Here is a 15,923-nt window from a genome sequence, read left to right as displayed (position 1 = left end):
GGCTAGGGGGGGTCATGGGGGCTGTGGGAATAAAAAAAAACTTTGTGAGGGAAGTTAAGGGCAAGAAGGATTGCCAGTCAGGGGGACTGAAGGGGTGTGAGGAGATGTTTGAGGCTCAGAGGGGCAAGGGAGGGGTCCGGGGGGATAGGGAGTGATGGGGACAGGTTTGTATGGGGTGCAATGGGTTCATGGAACAGTGAGCTGGGTGGTGAAGGGTCAGGGGGCATGAAGGGGATGGCAGGGTCTGATGGGGCTTGGGGCACAATGGGATGGGGCTGAGCATGTGGAATAAGTGACAGCAGAGGAGGGGGAATGTGAGGGGACATGAGCAATGCATAGAGGGTGGTGAAGGGAGCCTTGGGGTCATGGTGGAATATCTGAGGGCCACACATGTAGGGGTGCAGGGAGCAGTTCTGTCCGTCGCCAGGCTGGGAGGTAACAGCTGTGCTCCCCTTGCACCAGGTACCTGCCCTACCCTGGACCTGGCAGTCAGCCACCCCTCTCCCCCAAACTCAGTTATGTTTGTTTTTGCTTGGATCTTAAACTAAATACTATAGCCCCAGGTCCCTAGCATATTAGTAAAGCTTCTAGTTCTTTTATAATTGGATAAAAATGTGTGTTGTATTTTGTTATGTACTGATGTACCATACCACTTGCACCTCCCTTTTCAAAATCCTAGATCCACTCATGCATATGTGTGAGATGAATGACTTGTTCTTCTTTGGTTGCTCCCCAATTTATGAAAGAATAGACCCTGAAGAGCATGTAGGGAGAGGAATAAATCAGATGATATAGAAAGTAGAGGTTTGTCTCCTGATTACAGATTACTGTGAATTGGAAGAGCTGGCTTCTACACTTGGCTCTTTCACAAAGACCTAGAAGAGCTAACCACATATTAAGGTAATATACCCTCTAACCTCTCCCCCCCATCCTGCCATTCCTTGTGACCAGCTGACTTTTCTCACATCCCTGCTGAGATCTGTCTGGATCACAGTGGTATTTTTTGAGTGTCATCTTGAATGGCTCCACCAGTTCCTTATTTAATTCTCAATGGAAGATTGTTTCTTTGCAATGTGTTTGTCTCTAATTCTACATACATCAGAATATTTCAAACCTCAGACCAAATTAACCTCAACATTTACTCAGTAGAGGGGGAAAAACTTGAATGACAGCTGAAAACTTGAAATAGAAAGTCTCACAAGCAGTGTTCAGCCAGGCCCTTTTCTAGTTACTTTGGGATGCTACTGCGGTGAATGCAGTAGAAATTGATTAGACAGAAATCCCAAATCAGTTGGAGCTGAAGGTGCTCAGCACCTCTTAGGATCAGGACAGAAGCACATACTGATGGCATTTGCAAATTAAATGAAACTAGTTAGAGGCTGCAGTTTTGTGTTTATTTGTGGGTGTGTGAGAGGCAGGGATGGGGAAGTTTCATGGCCAGTCTTTATTCAGGAAGTTAGATGATACGATCACAACAGTGCTTCTGGCTGCAAAATCTATGAATATCCTTTTGTGTTTACTATTGTGCTTCATGTACATATTGTGAGTCTAGTTAATCTCCAGTATAACGCTATTGCCATGAGAGTACTACACCAAGGATAAATTTGGCCTTGTTGCTACATTCTGTACTGTAATTCACTTTCTCTTGTTTAACACTGTTGGCAGCTTAATATATTATTAGAAGTGCTGCATTCGTATAAAATGCATTTCTTTGAGCAAAGAAAAATATGCTAATATGAGTATTCCTACTTTGTCTCTTTCTTGTTACCAGTTAATCAATCACATTGAATGTTTGTGACACTTATTAAAAGGAATGAAGAGATAAAAGCACATGACTTTCATTTATGAGACCCTGATAAGTTGGAAATACAAAGGAATTTAGCAAAGGGAGTCACTGTGCACTAATGGCTAGAACAAAGAGCTTAGAATGAAAAAGATATTGGATTGGTATCCCAAATCTATTAAGTCCCTCTGTGATCTTGTGTAACTAAGCTAGTTCCTGTATTTTTTGTGTGTGACCAGCTCCAGTCTGGAGGCCATGCTTCAGTTGAATATCATTAGAACAATCATTCATTAAATAAAATACTTCTGTGCTGCCAGTTTTTAATTGCTATCAGCCAGAAATCCAGATTTAAATCCTATAGCATAGATCTGAGAATATTATGTTTTTAGCTTGTACTCAAATGCAGTTTCAAAAGAAAAACAAATCCCAAATGCTGTGAACATTACTTATCTTTCCTTTTTCATTTCCTGCAAATCTGAAAATCTTTATTCCACCTGGTTGAAAAGTGTAAACTGAATGAATAAATGAACTGATCTGCTGCTCAGTTTAAAACATTGAATTTTCAGATAAGATGCTGGAAATACCAATTTGAAGAACAAAATGGATATTGATCTAATGTGTAATGTATCTCAGAATACAAGATTTTGGTATTCTTTGGAATAGAAAGTATTTGAGAAAGCCACCCCTTAGAGACAGGTGCTCCAGGAAGACGCTAAACAGGATGGATGGTACAATATGCATTTGTGTGGTTTTGAAGAAGACTGGAAGGCTAAGTATAGACAGTCAAAAAGCCCGAGGCTGAATAGATTCAATCTTCATAAGTTAGTTTAAGCTGCATAGATAGAACCGATAAACAGTGAACAGACGTTCACTTTTGATTCTGGAAATGCAGCTACGTGCCTGCAGTGGCTCCAGCCAGAAACCAGGGGCAGCTAGAGCATGCCTCCCTGTTTGGCTGGAGCAGACAGCTTGGGCCAAGGCTAGCCCATCCACCCTGCAAGGTGGGATTTGCGGGGGAAGTGTAAAGTCTCCTGGGATACTGGGGGCTGTGAGTTAACTTAAACTTGCAGGGGATCTGGGACAGAAATTCAATAAACTGGTTTAACCAAAAATAATTTAAGTCTGATACTACATACAGCCAGGTTTATGTTAAACTTGTTCCAGCCATTTTTAAAGTACTTTATGTGCACTGAACTTCTGTTGTGTTACAGATTTGAACCAGTTTCTAATTACTTATATCAATTTATGTGTAATTTCTGTCCCTAGCCAAAGTCATGACTGATTGCTGTAGGGCTGTCCAGGTGACAGTTACTACACTACATTTCAGCTCCAGAGATCTCAGAAACCTCTGAAAACTAATTTACATTTTATTCAAATAACTCTTTCTCTAAGAATTCCTTCTCCCATAACTGAAAATGTTTCATGTGTTGGGTAGATCATAGGCGTTGTTTAAGAACTCATACCACCTCTGGGAAACTGGAATTGAGAGATCCCTTGTCTTAGCTGCAGTTTTAACGGTATTGCAGTAACTCATTGTGAGGAACTAATTAGGAGGGTAGATTCATTTATGTAGCTTCAGTTTTGAGGTTGGAAATCTTGAGTCTCTTTTAAGAGTGCCTAGTTGGAGGACATAGATATTGCCCAGGGATTCTTTCAATAATATACTGTAGATTTTGAATAGCTTTGCAATATCTCTCAAAAGATGTATTTTAAAAAATAGTTTGTGAGAAAAAGTAATCATTGCCTCTGTGGATTTTATTTCAGTGGTTTCACTCTGTGTACAAAATCACAACCAGAAACTAGAAAAAAAAATTAGTCACTTAATGAAATCCCAGTATGAACACTGGATTTGTTAGCATAACATGGGTTTCATGCATTACTTCTAGGGCTGGCTGGATCCTTCAGAATTAGATCTCTAACTAGAACCTGGCTATTTGGTTCATAAGGAAGTAAACCAATCATTTGGGCTTGAATCTGTTCCTAGATGGCTTCTTCCTGGTTCCAGTCATCCCCCATGGGCATAGGTGCTGACTCCATGGGTGGTCCAGGGCTCAAGCACCCACAGAAAAAAATTAGTGGGTGCTCAGCACCTATAAACCACACCCATCTTGGTTTTATATGTTAGATCTCAGGCTACTTGCAGACATTAAAAAAAAAAAACCCAAATCCCCTGTGCTTACCAAAAGAAGCAGCATGTTACTTCTACCCAGCTCTGTAGCATCTGTAAAGACTGGGTGCTTCAGCAGGGCTTTTTGGCACTTTTAGCTAAAGATGAGTCAATCAACAATTGAATAGAAGTGCCAAAAAAGGCCCCACTAAAGCACCCAATCTTTACAGACACTGGATGAGCCAGGCTGAAGTAACGCGCTGCCTCTTCTGGACATGTGTGGGACTCAGCGGGAATGTGCTGAGTTTTAAGTAAAGTGCCATCTGGGGCGGGCAAGCACGCACCAGCAAAATCCAGAGTCAGTGCTTACGCCCAAGGGCTCCTTTTAGCACCCTCCAGAATGCCTTTGGACTAGCAGCCACTGAACACAAGTGAACTAAAAGGAGAAAAAAGAAGCGGTGTGTCCATGTTGAGAGTCTCCAAAGCTAATTTAGGGAAGGAAAGAGTTTCTGGGGGTGAAGAAAAGAGGTCTGCAAGTTTCCCACTGGGGTGAAATACTTCACATTTGGCAATTAGGTACAGAGGCATGGGCTAAGGTTTGTCTGCTTCTCTGTAAACTCAGTTCAAATGCATGACCTGTGCTACTGTAATGTGGTATAACTGATAACACACTGGACTGGAAATCAGGAGATTTGTGGTCTCCCAATTCCTGGCCTTGCCACTGCCTTTCTGGGTGTCCTTAGACAAGTCTTTTTCTCCCCTCTGTGCCTCAGTTTCTTCATCCACTAACTAAGTGGGGATAATGCCACTGCCCTTTGCAAAATGCTTAGAGATGAATGGATGCCATGATATCTAACATGAGGCATTGATGGTGTTACCATTAAGTTGTCAAACCTAATAATTAATTTGCTATTAATTAATCTGTGAAGTAATCTTCCTTGAGGCAACATTATGTAGCATGGAGGGATTTAAATGTGTTTCTCAAGTATTTGTATATAAAATGTACACATGACATTTGTTTAGAATCCATGGTTACTTGTCATCTAAAATACTCCGTTTGGAAAATAAAAAATCTGTTAAGTGCCTAGGAACTAAAGAGATGCATGTGCTCTGAATACTCAGGAAAGGCTAATTTTGAGGATTTTGTTCAACAAAACAGTTCATAATCCAGTTAAAGGCCTGACTGTTAATGAATGAAAAATATGCTTTGTATAGTACCAGCAGTGTATTAGGTACTTATTAGGTACAGCAATACAAAGTTTGGCAGAGGTTCAGCAATAATAAAGGAGCAACTATAAAGGGTTAATTATGTCTGATCCCTAAAGGAAGTATATCTTTCCCATCATCAGTGAGGCACTTTGTAGTGCAATGTTGGGAAAAACATGACATTTTGGCTGCAAGCCCAACACCTGGCCTGGGAGTATAGTTTACAGTGGCCAAGCATCTTCAGTTTCCAGCACACAAGAGTGCTAATAATTGGAAAATGCTGCTGAAGTTACTTCTTTAGTAGTAATGCAAGTACCTCAGCAGCATTGTCATTTTCTGGAAAAGAGCAAGAAACTTGTGACTAAGGTAGTTGACAATCTGTAATATTTACATATATGAGTGTCAGTGTAGTTTCCTGAGCTACAAGTACACCTATCGCAAACTCTCTTTACCAAGTCCAAGACAAAAAGAGAGAAAAGTACAGAAATATACTGTTGTGTGGGTTAAATGCAAGAAACAAGAAAAAAAACCAAAAAGCTTATCTATAGATCAGGTTGGAAATGCCTGTCCTCCCTTTTCGGAGTAGTTCTAACTTTTTGACAAAAAAACCAAACAAAGCAAACTGTGCCAGTTCCAGCTGGTAAATTTTGATTTGGAAATGCCACCCATTGGCATTTAACAGATATTTTTGCCTCATCCCAATATTTTTGCTTCCATGGAACTTGGGGCTGGTTTAGCTCTTTGGATGTGAACACGCTTTTATACTGTAAATAACAAAATGAAATTCCAGTTTTACTGGACTTGTTTAGAAAAGATCATGAAGATGAAAAACAGATCACAAGAAAAAAAATGACTCACCTTGTTCAGTTATTTGCTTATTCCATCCTACTTGTGCAGGTAGAAGGGTTCTTTTATTCTAAGTATATCGCAGTCTTTGTTTAGCTAGAAAAATATTTCTCTTTAATTAAATTTCTCTCCATAAGCCCACCAAGCAAAAAACATGGATTTTAAATTACAGGAAAGTTAGCAAACATTGAACAAATTTACATACCCCTCAAAACTAATATAAGATGTTCACTAAAGCTCTAACTGTATTGGATTCACTTCACAAATACTTGCTTAGAAATACAGTAGTCTGAAAACACAGCAATCTCATAATACATGCATCAAAATCAGATTCTTCTGTCTTTTATATACAGAAGTTGTAGTGTCTTTTTTAACCACTAGACAGTGTACAAGACACAATGCAGGATTTACTGTGGTTATATACTTGGCAGTAAATTTTAAGAAATATTAGATGAAATTCATCACTGACCAAGAGACACGCCTTGTAAAGTTGATTTCAAAACTGATGCAGAAATGGATATTTCTTAGATCCATTTCCTATATCAGTGGGAAGGGTAGCTAATTGTATTGAAATGTCTAAATTAGAACAGGCAACATATAGATGAGTTGCACACATTTGTATTTAGCAATAAGGGTCTATTTTACTTTGCCACAGGTAGATTTAAACATTCCCCATAACCATATTTATGTTTATAACACACTTATCAAAAGCTTTTAAACCAGGATAACATTTACATTAGGGTTGCAAGACTCCATCATGCTGCTGAATGTTTGCAAGCTTCTCTAAAATACATTTCAGACAGCTCTTCAATGGAGAGACTCCAGAGGGAATAAATTAGCTGGAGCTAATCCCACTTACCTCTATACACATCTTTGCCAGTGACACCATTGCCAATTGGGCTTTGTCAGATTCTTTCAGCCAGTTTTATGCTCTTCAGTAGGGTGAGGAAATTGTACAGAGCATCACACTTTGCAGTTTAACTTAGCTAGTTTGGAGCAGTAGTCATCATTTCAGTTTTAACAAGGAGATGGCAGGCAGTTCAGATAAACTGATGCAAAGGGACAATGACAGATCAGCTCATAAGATCTAGAACATCGTGAAGAGGAGACAAGGAGGCAGATGTTTTGGAATTCAGCATCAGACAACGGGCTGAGCCAAGTGCCTGACTTTCAGTGTAGAATGATCTGACGTATAATACTATGCTGTGTGCGTCCTGACTTCATTTTCATCTGTATCTCTACCACAACAGCAGTAATCCAAACAATTCTTTTGTTTCATTCATCATGAAAGAAAGGACTTAGTGAGAAAGAATGTCCTTTCCTTCAGCTTCCTAATCCCCCAAACCCATGAAAAATTGTAACGTGCCACTTAAATGTTTATGTTTCCCTGTAGGAAAATGTATTATAGCAGAAGCACTGTTCATATTGCTATATCACTTTCAGGTGCAACTGTGCTGAAGCAACATATGCACTCACTGTCCTGCCAAATCTCCATAGAGTTGAGCTCAGGGGAAATGCGTTGGCACTCCATGAAGCACCACATTTATCTGGAGGAAGAACTGTACATTTGAAAGTCTAAATTATTTGACTCCTGTTTTTTCCCTTACAACCTTATACCTTAACGGTATTTTACACATTAAATATAAGTCCAGACATCTGGATCCAAATCCTCAGCTTGTATAAAAATGTGCAGTAAAGTCAGTGGAGATAAGCTTGTTTGCATTAACTGAGGATCTGGCCCCTAGTGTGTAGTCCAGACTGTGGTAATTTTTTACCTGTGCGCTCCAACATACTTAGTCCTGATATCATGGGAACATTACCTACCTGTAGCGGCTTAATTTATACACCCTCCAATACCTTTTAAGATGCTTTATAACCTTGAAAATCCCTTGACAACAAATATTCTCTGCTAGCATATGCCAGCAACAAATGCAGCCATACCAATTAAGCCTGAACATTTCATGCATTCTTGGTTGGTTTTTTTTTCTATTTCATTGAGGTACTGTCTATCTTTTTAACAAGGTTTGTTTTTATTGAAGTAAAAACCTGCCCTTTTAGATGAGCCAGCTAGTCTATCAGAGTTGACATTTAATAGAAAACAAAGTACAAGCATGAGAAGGTTACAAAAACTGGCACATGTTTTAGCACAGATTATCCCATAACAAAACTGGACGTGTCTAGTTTCATTTTCATAAAAATTCTTCTGTCAGTACATTTTGCGCTGCTTGTAAACAGAGTAGGAGAACAGAGCAACAATATTATCAGCAGGAGAAGGAAAGGGGAGTTCTAGTTTCTTCCCCCATAAACAGCTTGTCTAATACCACACACTGGGTTGTAAAGCATACTACAGAGCTAGGGAAAATTAGTAACACAGTAGATCTGATTCTGCCATAATTTACAGTCTGGGCATATCCACTAAGGAAGGCTGCAAGAGTAACTGAGGCATATTTTTTTCTGATGAAATGATCCTAAAAATAAGTGTTTATTGATGCCCCTTATCTGGGCCTGAGCAGACCACCCTGTCTTACAAGGAACCCTTGTTTCCCAACAAGAGTTGTCCCCAGTGGCAGTTGTGGGTATTGAGCTCTCCACAAGAAATCATCAGATTGGTTATTAATTGCTAAAACTGAAGCTATGCTGCTTTAAAAGGAGAAGGATGGATGAGAGTGAATCTTGGCTTTGGTATGACGCACCAACATCTGTAGCACTTTCCACTACATCAGGTACCACCAGGTCACACCATCTCTGGTAGCAGCTGTGGAATATTTATTTTCATATCAAGTCAAAATTAATTCATTATACTGGGCGGAGGTTATTTACTGTTGGAGAGGGTGCAAGAGAACAGTTATTTAAAGGCTGATCCCTCTTTATGCATGATTCCTATTGATGTGAGGGGGAACTGCATGTGCTCGAAGGTCCTAATATTGAAAACAATTCATTGGGTTTTGGGTTTTTTTAAGGGTGAATTTATAGCCATTCACATGATGTAACAGATTTCTTTTTTCGCCTTAGTGTAAGTAAATCAGGCTGGATTGTGGACATCCCCCAAATTATAATCCTGAGTCTACACATGATTCTGAGAACCCACTTTTATCTTGGACCTTATTTTGGGTTCAAATAACTAGGTCTGTAGTGACTTGTGAGCTCAAATAAAGACACAGATGTGACCAGCAACATGGACTCCAATCAGCCATACACAACATTGTAGGTCACTGCAAACTATGGACACAGGAAGGAAGCTTGGCTTTTAAAAATAAATAAGCATGAGGCCATCTTTCCTACTACAATTTCTATTGGAGCCTTAAGCATTCATCAGAGTCAGTATAAATGTGGCTTTCTAATGACCATGGCTGTGTGGAAGTCAGGATGTTTTGGAAGTCACTATAGATGATAAAGTTTCAATGTGTGTGCCCAACTGATGGTGAATTAACCAGACAAATTAGACCTGGGATTAACATCTACCTGACTGAAAAACAATAGTTGTAATACATTTGCAAAAACTATTATTATTACTATTTTTAGCATAATGTCAAGTTGAGGTCCCCAATCAAAGATCAAGGTCCTATTGTGTTAGGCACTAACTCTCAACATATAAGAAGACAATCCTAGCCCTAGAGAAGACACAATCTAGATTTATGATAAGATAAAACAGTGTGGGTGGCTGATATAGCAATAAAATGAGTGTGTTTTGCATGACAGGCAGAAGTTCCACTGTTGTTTACAAATGGGAGTCTTGAAAACGGAGCTGAAGAGAAGTAAAATGTAGCCTTGACAAATGTGAAGAGTTTTCGTTGTGTGAAGGAGCTGTTCCTATATTTTTAATCTATCATTTTGAAATCTCAGAATGCTCTTTTGCACAGGAGGTGCTGGGAGTAATACTAATGTGATATAAGCTGGGTGTAAAGTAAGATATTTGGGGCTATCAGTGCTCACATACTTTCCAGTAATACTTTAAGGACCAAACATTCATAGAGTTAAATAAACTACGTACATCTCGGTTCAGCTGGTAACGGACACTCAGGAAACAACTGAACTCCTGAATGCCCACTTTGCTTTGGTATGTCACTGAACCAAGGGGAAAGGCAAGCGAGATAAGGATCACAGGGGGCATGGTGGGAATGATAGCCTTCCCACTGTGGATGCTGAGCTGGTGCAAAACCAATGAGAAAAGCTAGACATTTATACGTCAGCAAGACCAGATGGACTTCACCCGAGAGTGCTGATGGAGCTGTCTGAGGTCATTGCAGACCCCCTGGCAAAACTCTTTCAAAAATCGTAGCACACAGGGGAGATCCCTGAGGATTGGAAGAGGGCCAACATTGTGCCCATCTTCTAGAAGGGGAAGAGGGAGGACCCGGGCAACTATAGGCCAATCAGCCTAACCTCCATCCTAGGTAAAATCCTGGAAAAACTCATTAAAGAATCTATGTGTGATATGCTCATTGAGGGCAAGATTCTGACTGACAGCTGGCATGGCTTCGTTGTGGGTAGATCTTGTTTTACTAATCTCATCTCCTTCTACGAACAGGTCTCTTGCCACCTGGACATGGGAAAGAAGGTCAACATTATATATCTAGACTTCCAAAAGGCTTTTGATCTAGTATCCCATGATACCCTTGTGGAAAAAGTGGAAGATTGTGGGCTTAACTGCTCAACAGTTCAGTGGGTGGAAAACTGGCTGCATGGTAGGACCCAGAGAGTTCTCATGAACTGTGTCATCCTGGCAAGAAGCAGCCAGTGGTGTCCCTTAGGGGTCCATGCTTGGACCGATGCTTTTCAATATCTTTATCAAGGATTTGAATGTAGTGGTGAAAAGCTCACTGGCCAATTTTGTAGATGACATCAAGTTATGGGGGAGTGTGGCTATGCCAGAAGATAGGTTGCAGATACAGGCGGACCTGGATAGGCCAGAGAGGTGGGCAGACCAGAACCAGATGAAGTTCAACACTCAGAAGTATAAGGTGCTCCATCTGGAGGCAAACAATCCCCAACATACTTACAGGTTCAGTGGTGACAATTTGACTTGCACCATGGCCGAAAGGGACCTGGGGTAGTGATCGACCACCACATGAACATGAGCCGGCAGTGCGATGCTGTGGCCAGCAGGGTAAGCAACACGCTGGCATGCATTAACCATTGCATCGCATGCAAAACTAAGGAAGTGATACTCCTACTGTACTCCAGACTGGTGAGATCACAGCTGGTGTACTGTGTCCAGTTCTGGGAGCCTCACTTCAACAAGAATGTGGAAAAACTTGAGAGGGTCCAGAAAAGAGCCACCTGTATGATCAGGGACTTGCAGGAAAAGCCATATGAGGAGAGGCTGAGGAACTTGGGCCTGTTCAACCTACAGAAGAGAAGGCTGAGAAGGGACTAGGTAGCGGTTTACCGCTACATCAGGGGAATACATCAAGAACTCGGTGAACAGCTGTTCACCAGGGCACCCCTGGGGAAGACCAGGAGCAGTGGATACAAACTCCTAGAAGGCCGCTTCAGGCTTAAGTCCAGGAAAAACTCCTTCACAGTCAGGATGTCTAGACTGTAGAATAAACTCCTCCAGTGGTGGTGCAGTCACCTACCCTGGAAATCTTCAAAAGGAGACTGGACAGTCATCTCACTCGGGTCACTTGACCCCAGTTGTCTTTTTCTGCCTAGTGCACAGGGACTGGACCTGATGATCTACAAGGTCCCTTCCAGCCCCTAACGATCTATGAACCTACATCAGTTTACTCCAACTGACAATCTAGGCTTTCTAAGACAAAAGGAATAGGCAACAGACCCTTGTCTCTTATTTAAGAGGCACAGGAGCTTTTCTAATACAGTCGAGTGAGGGTTCCAGGAGACTATTCCTTGCTATGAAAATAGCTCTGATAAATGATAGTTAGATTTTGTTTTTCATCTAGGCATAATTATTTGTTATTAAATATTAATATCTTTAATATTTAAGCAAAAGCTTTGGGAAAAAAAAAGTGCTTTCCCACTGCAATCCATTCCCTTTATTCCCCTATTCATAAGCCCAACTCAAAATTCTTTACTCTTAACATCATCATCTGTTGTCATAGAAACAATTGCAACACATAAGTACTGTAAATGACTGCAACTTCATTGAATGGAGAGGGATCAAGATGGACCATGATTGGGGAACAGTTTAGTTTAAACAGGTGTGTCTACAATAATTGATGGCGATAAGAGGAAATATGCAGTATCGCAGCAATGCAATATGAGCAACATTCATTATTATGCTAACAATATAATAAAAAGGTATTTATTGAACCTTTTGTTTACTTGGTGGTATTGTTTTCCACTAGATATGCAAATATGCTACTAAACCATGAACCGCTTTGTTTTTGCTTGAACAGAGCAGTACATTCTGGTTCTATACTAATTTTACTATGATTCCTTGGTGGGAGTTGAGGTTAATTTGATTTGCGTTCCTTCCTTTTTAAGTCTCTATTTCAAGGCACCTTGGTAACAAGGAGGCTCTATTTGGCCAGTTTTCTATGGGGTATACTGAATAAATTGAAATAAGTCTAAGCCTCTCTTTATAAATTAGACATTCCTCTTTCTCCTCAGATAAATGGCAGAAATTCATTTACTTAATAGATTTTAAAATTTTCTCCAGCACTCTGTGTATTACCTTTAAGTCCTATATGTACATATAGTGCAATCCTATATGTGCATATATGTCGTGTACTGTTCCCAAGAAGCAGAACAGAAGGTCAGTTACAAGTTATCATTTTTAGTCCTCACTATAGCTGCAAAATGCCAGAAGAGCTTCAATTTGAAGCCTCAAGAAACTGTTATTCCTGCATCATCTCAGTGGAATGCAAAGCTCAGACAGGTCCTTAGGATGTGTAAATGTCACAGAGATTCAGTTTTGCAGAGAAGTCATTGACACTCCAGTGACAGCACAGCAGTATTTTGCTTCTGGTTCAGTACAAATTACAGACAACTTGACATTAGAGACCTTAGAATGCAAAAGCAGACTGAAATCCTACATGATCAACTGACTTTTCCTATTTACAAAAACACAGCTTTCATTTATACATCTCTTAAGGGACAAATTGATGGGATGGAAATGGAATCGTAGGGGAAAGCCAGTAAAGTTTCTAATTCATACGGTATTGCCAGCTCCATACTTAAAAACCTGAAATATAGCTGTGATTTTCCCTGGCAGGATATTACACGTAAATGTTATTGGCACATTCTTAGAGTTTTAATGTTCAGCCTTTGGTCTTGATTTCCTAAAGCTTACGAAGCCAGACCATTTAAATAAGATCTTAGCAGCATTTTTAGCCCTTACTCATGTTGTTTACTGCAGACAATTACCTGCATTCCTATATGTTGTACAGTCACTTTGCTCTTATCCTGTCTTTTTTTTTTAAACATAATAAATAGCTTGGTGTCCAGTTTGTCAAGATGTCTCCCAGCTTGATTCTGCATTTTAATATACTTACTGAAAATTAGGCAAGAAAGAGAAATAGCTTTTTATCACATCTCTGCTAAGAGCTACTCGAGGCAAAGGTAAACAAAATGCCATTGGCTCAACATGAAAATTAAAGTAGACAAGACAGGGTGGGGATGTGTTTGTGTGCGCGTGCACATATGTTGTAATACAACATTGGCAAGGTTTGGATTGGTTGTTAAAGACAAAGGTAAAGGTTATAACTAACTGAGAAGTAGTAATATATCCCAGACGCACATCCTGTTAAGTCTTATCAAGATTTTTTTTAAAATGTAGAGAAAATATTATTGCAAAGAACACACACAGCAAAAAGGTGCAACACAAAATAATTTGTGACAGTATGACTAATGCACCATTGCCTAAATAATGGTTCCATCACTTAAAAATATATTAATAAACTAAGACAAAATAAATTATATAAATCCAGAGAAAAACATGTTCTTACCTACCTTTCCAGTGTTGTTTCTTGCAAGTGCATGGGTTACTTGCCTGCTGTAGTTCAGAACAGTGTGCATTTACAAAAATTTTGTCATTAGCTAAATAAAACAACTAATTTCTTACCTGAACTGTCACATGGTGTTATCTGAGAAAGATCCATTCATATTGTACCTCGGCTGGATGTCTTTTCTGCAGCTTCCTAGGATCTGCATCACCCTTCCGGGTCAAAGGATGCTTCCAAAGCTAAGATTAAAAGCAAAGAGTATTAGTGATCGCATAGAAGCTCAGCACCCACAGCTCCCATTGACTCCAAATTGGGTTGTAGTAAAAGGCACTTATATAGTAAGCTCTTTGGGAAAGGGTTTGTCCTTTTTAATGTTTGTACATTGCAGTGGGACCCTGATCCATAACTAGGGCTCCTATAGGCAGCTGCAATATCCCATAATAAAATACACAACCTAATAATGTATGAAAAATCAATCCCAGAATATCTAACTAAGAGGAGCTAGTTTGAAAATCCATTAAGCTGTGGTCCCAAAACAGTGTGGGGAGGGTTGTGCTGACAGGCAAGATGTTCTTGGAGATACCTGAAAGAATGGAAGGCTAAAACAAAATGACTCTTTCTTAGGAAGGTAGGAGTGAAAAGGACCACTTAGGTAATTTAATCCATTCCTTGGCAGTCCCAGATGCCATGTAATGGACCTTAACTCCCAAAGAGTCCACAAGTACTTTATTCCCTGCTGACACACACAGTTCAAACACCACAATACCCACTAACACTATAACAAATATAGGTTGTTTAGTACAGAAACTTAAAGGCCTCAAAAACAGTTGTTGCCGACCTGACCTAAGGGAAAATTCCTTCCTGACCCTAAATCAGTTTAAGCTTATACATGTGATCAAGACACTCCAGCCAAGTACCTGAGAGGTTTTTTCAGTCCCACTGGGAGTACTCGCACACCCTGCTCAGCATCCCAACCTCTTGCGAGTAGCTGTCCAGCAGTATGAGCTCTGGCGCTGATTAAGTTTTAGTCCCCCAGCAGCAAAAACTTCTGGCCAGGAAATAGAGGAGCAGGTCCTGGGACCACAGCTGCCCCTGGCTGTCAGCTTGTTGTTACAGTTCAGTAAAGTAGTTCTAAGTCATGGTGTCATGCTAGCAATGAGCATCGCAACCACTGGCCAATCATCAAGCAGGATTTTATACTGCCTAATTAATTCAACTGCCATGAAATTAAACTATCATGTACTTTGATATCTGTCTGTTTTCTCAGGTGCAGTTATATTTGAAGAGCCCCCACGCCTGTTTAGCTGTGATCCCTTTTGGAAATAATTGGTGCAGTTTGATTGATAATGTGTATTCCTCTTTAAAAGAAAACACACTATTTTTCATAATCAGAGTCTGAATGCATAATGAGTGCTCTGGTGCTGCCTTTAGCATCAGGTCTGTCAAACTGCACAGTTATTTCCATATTGATGCAAACTAAGATATTACACTCCCTCATTATATTGACATGGCACATCTTTCAACAGTCAGCTTCCAATCATACGTTCCTTGCAAACAAAATTACCTTCATTTTCTCTTTTGCTACAGAAGGAAGTAGCAGTGGAAATGTGCCCTACCAAGCTAATCAACTAATTTTTAGAATATGTTTGAACCATTTAATATTCTAAAAGAAAACAAGAAAAAGTTGCTAATGGATCTGCTGGCATAAACAGAAATAAATAGACAACTGGTTGACTGAACATTAGCATACTTAAGTTTTATCGAAGTCACAGTGAAATTCATTTTGCAAGTAAAAAACTAGAGATCTATTTGTATCCATAAACCAAACAGCCTCGTTTAGTCTGCACATACTTGAGCAGATAACCTTGGTTAGGAAGGTAAAAAAGAAGGAGGATGCCTTCCTTTTAAGAGCCATATAGTTTGTGCAATAAATCTATTTTAGCAAGGCCAGTACAGAGGCCTACTTATAATGGTTTGTGCTATGATAATGGTACTGCAGTGTAGGGGGGTAGGGTCATATTCTTGGTCATGGTCTTTTATTCAGTATGCTGGCAGAGAATCAGAGTGTTTTTGA

This window comes from Alligator sinensis, unplaced genomic scaffold, assembly GCF_000455745.1.
Source record: "Alligator sinensis unplaced genomic scaffold, ASM45574v1 scaffold193_1, whole genome shotgun sequence".
NCBI lineage: Eukaryota > Metazoa > Chordata > Crocodylia > Alligatoridae > Alligator > Alligator sinensis.
Note: the sequence above shows the minus strand (reverse complement) of the source record.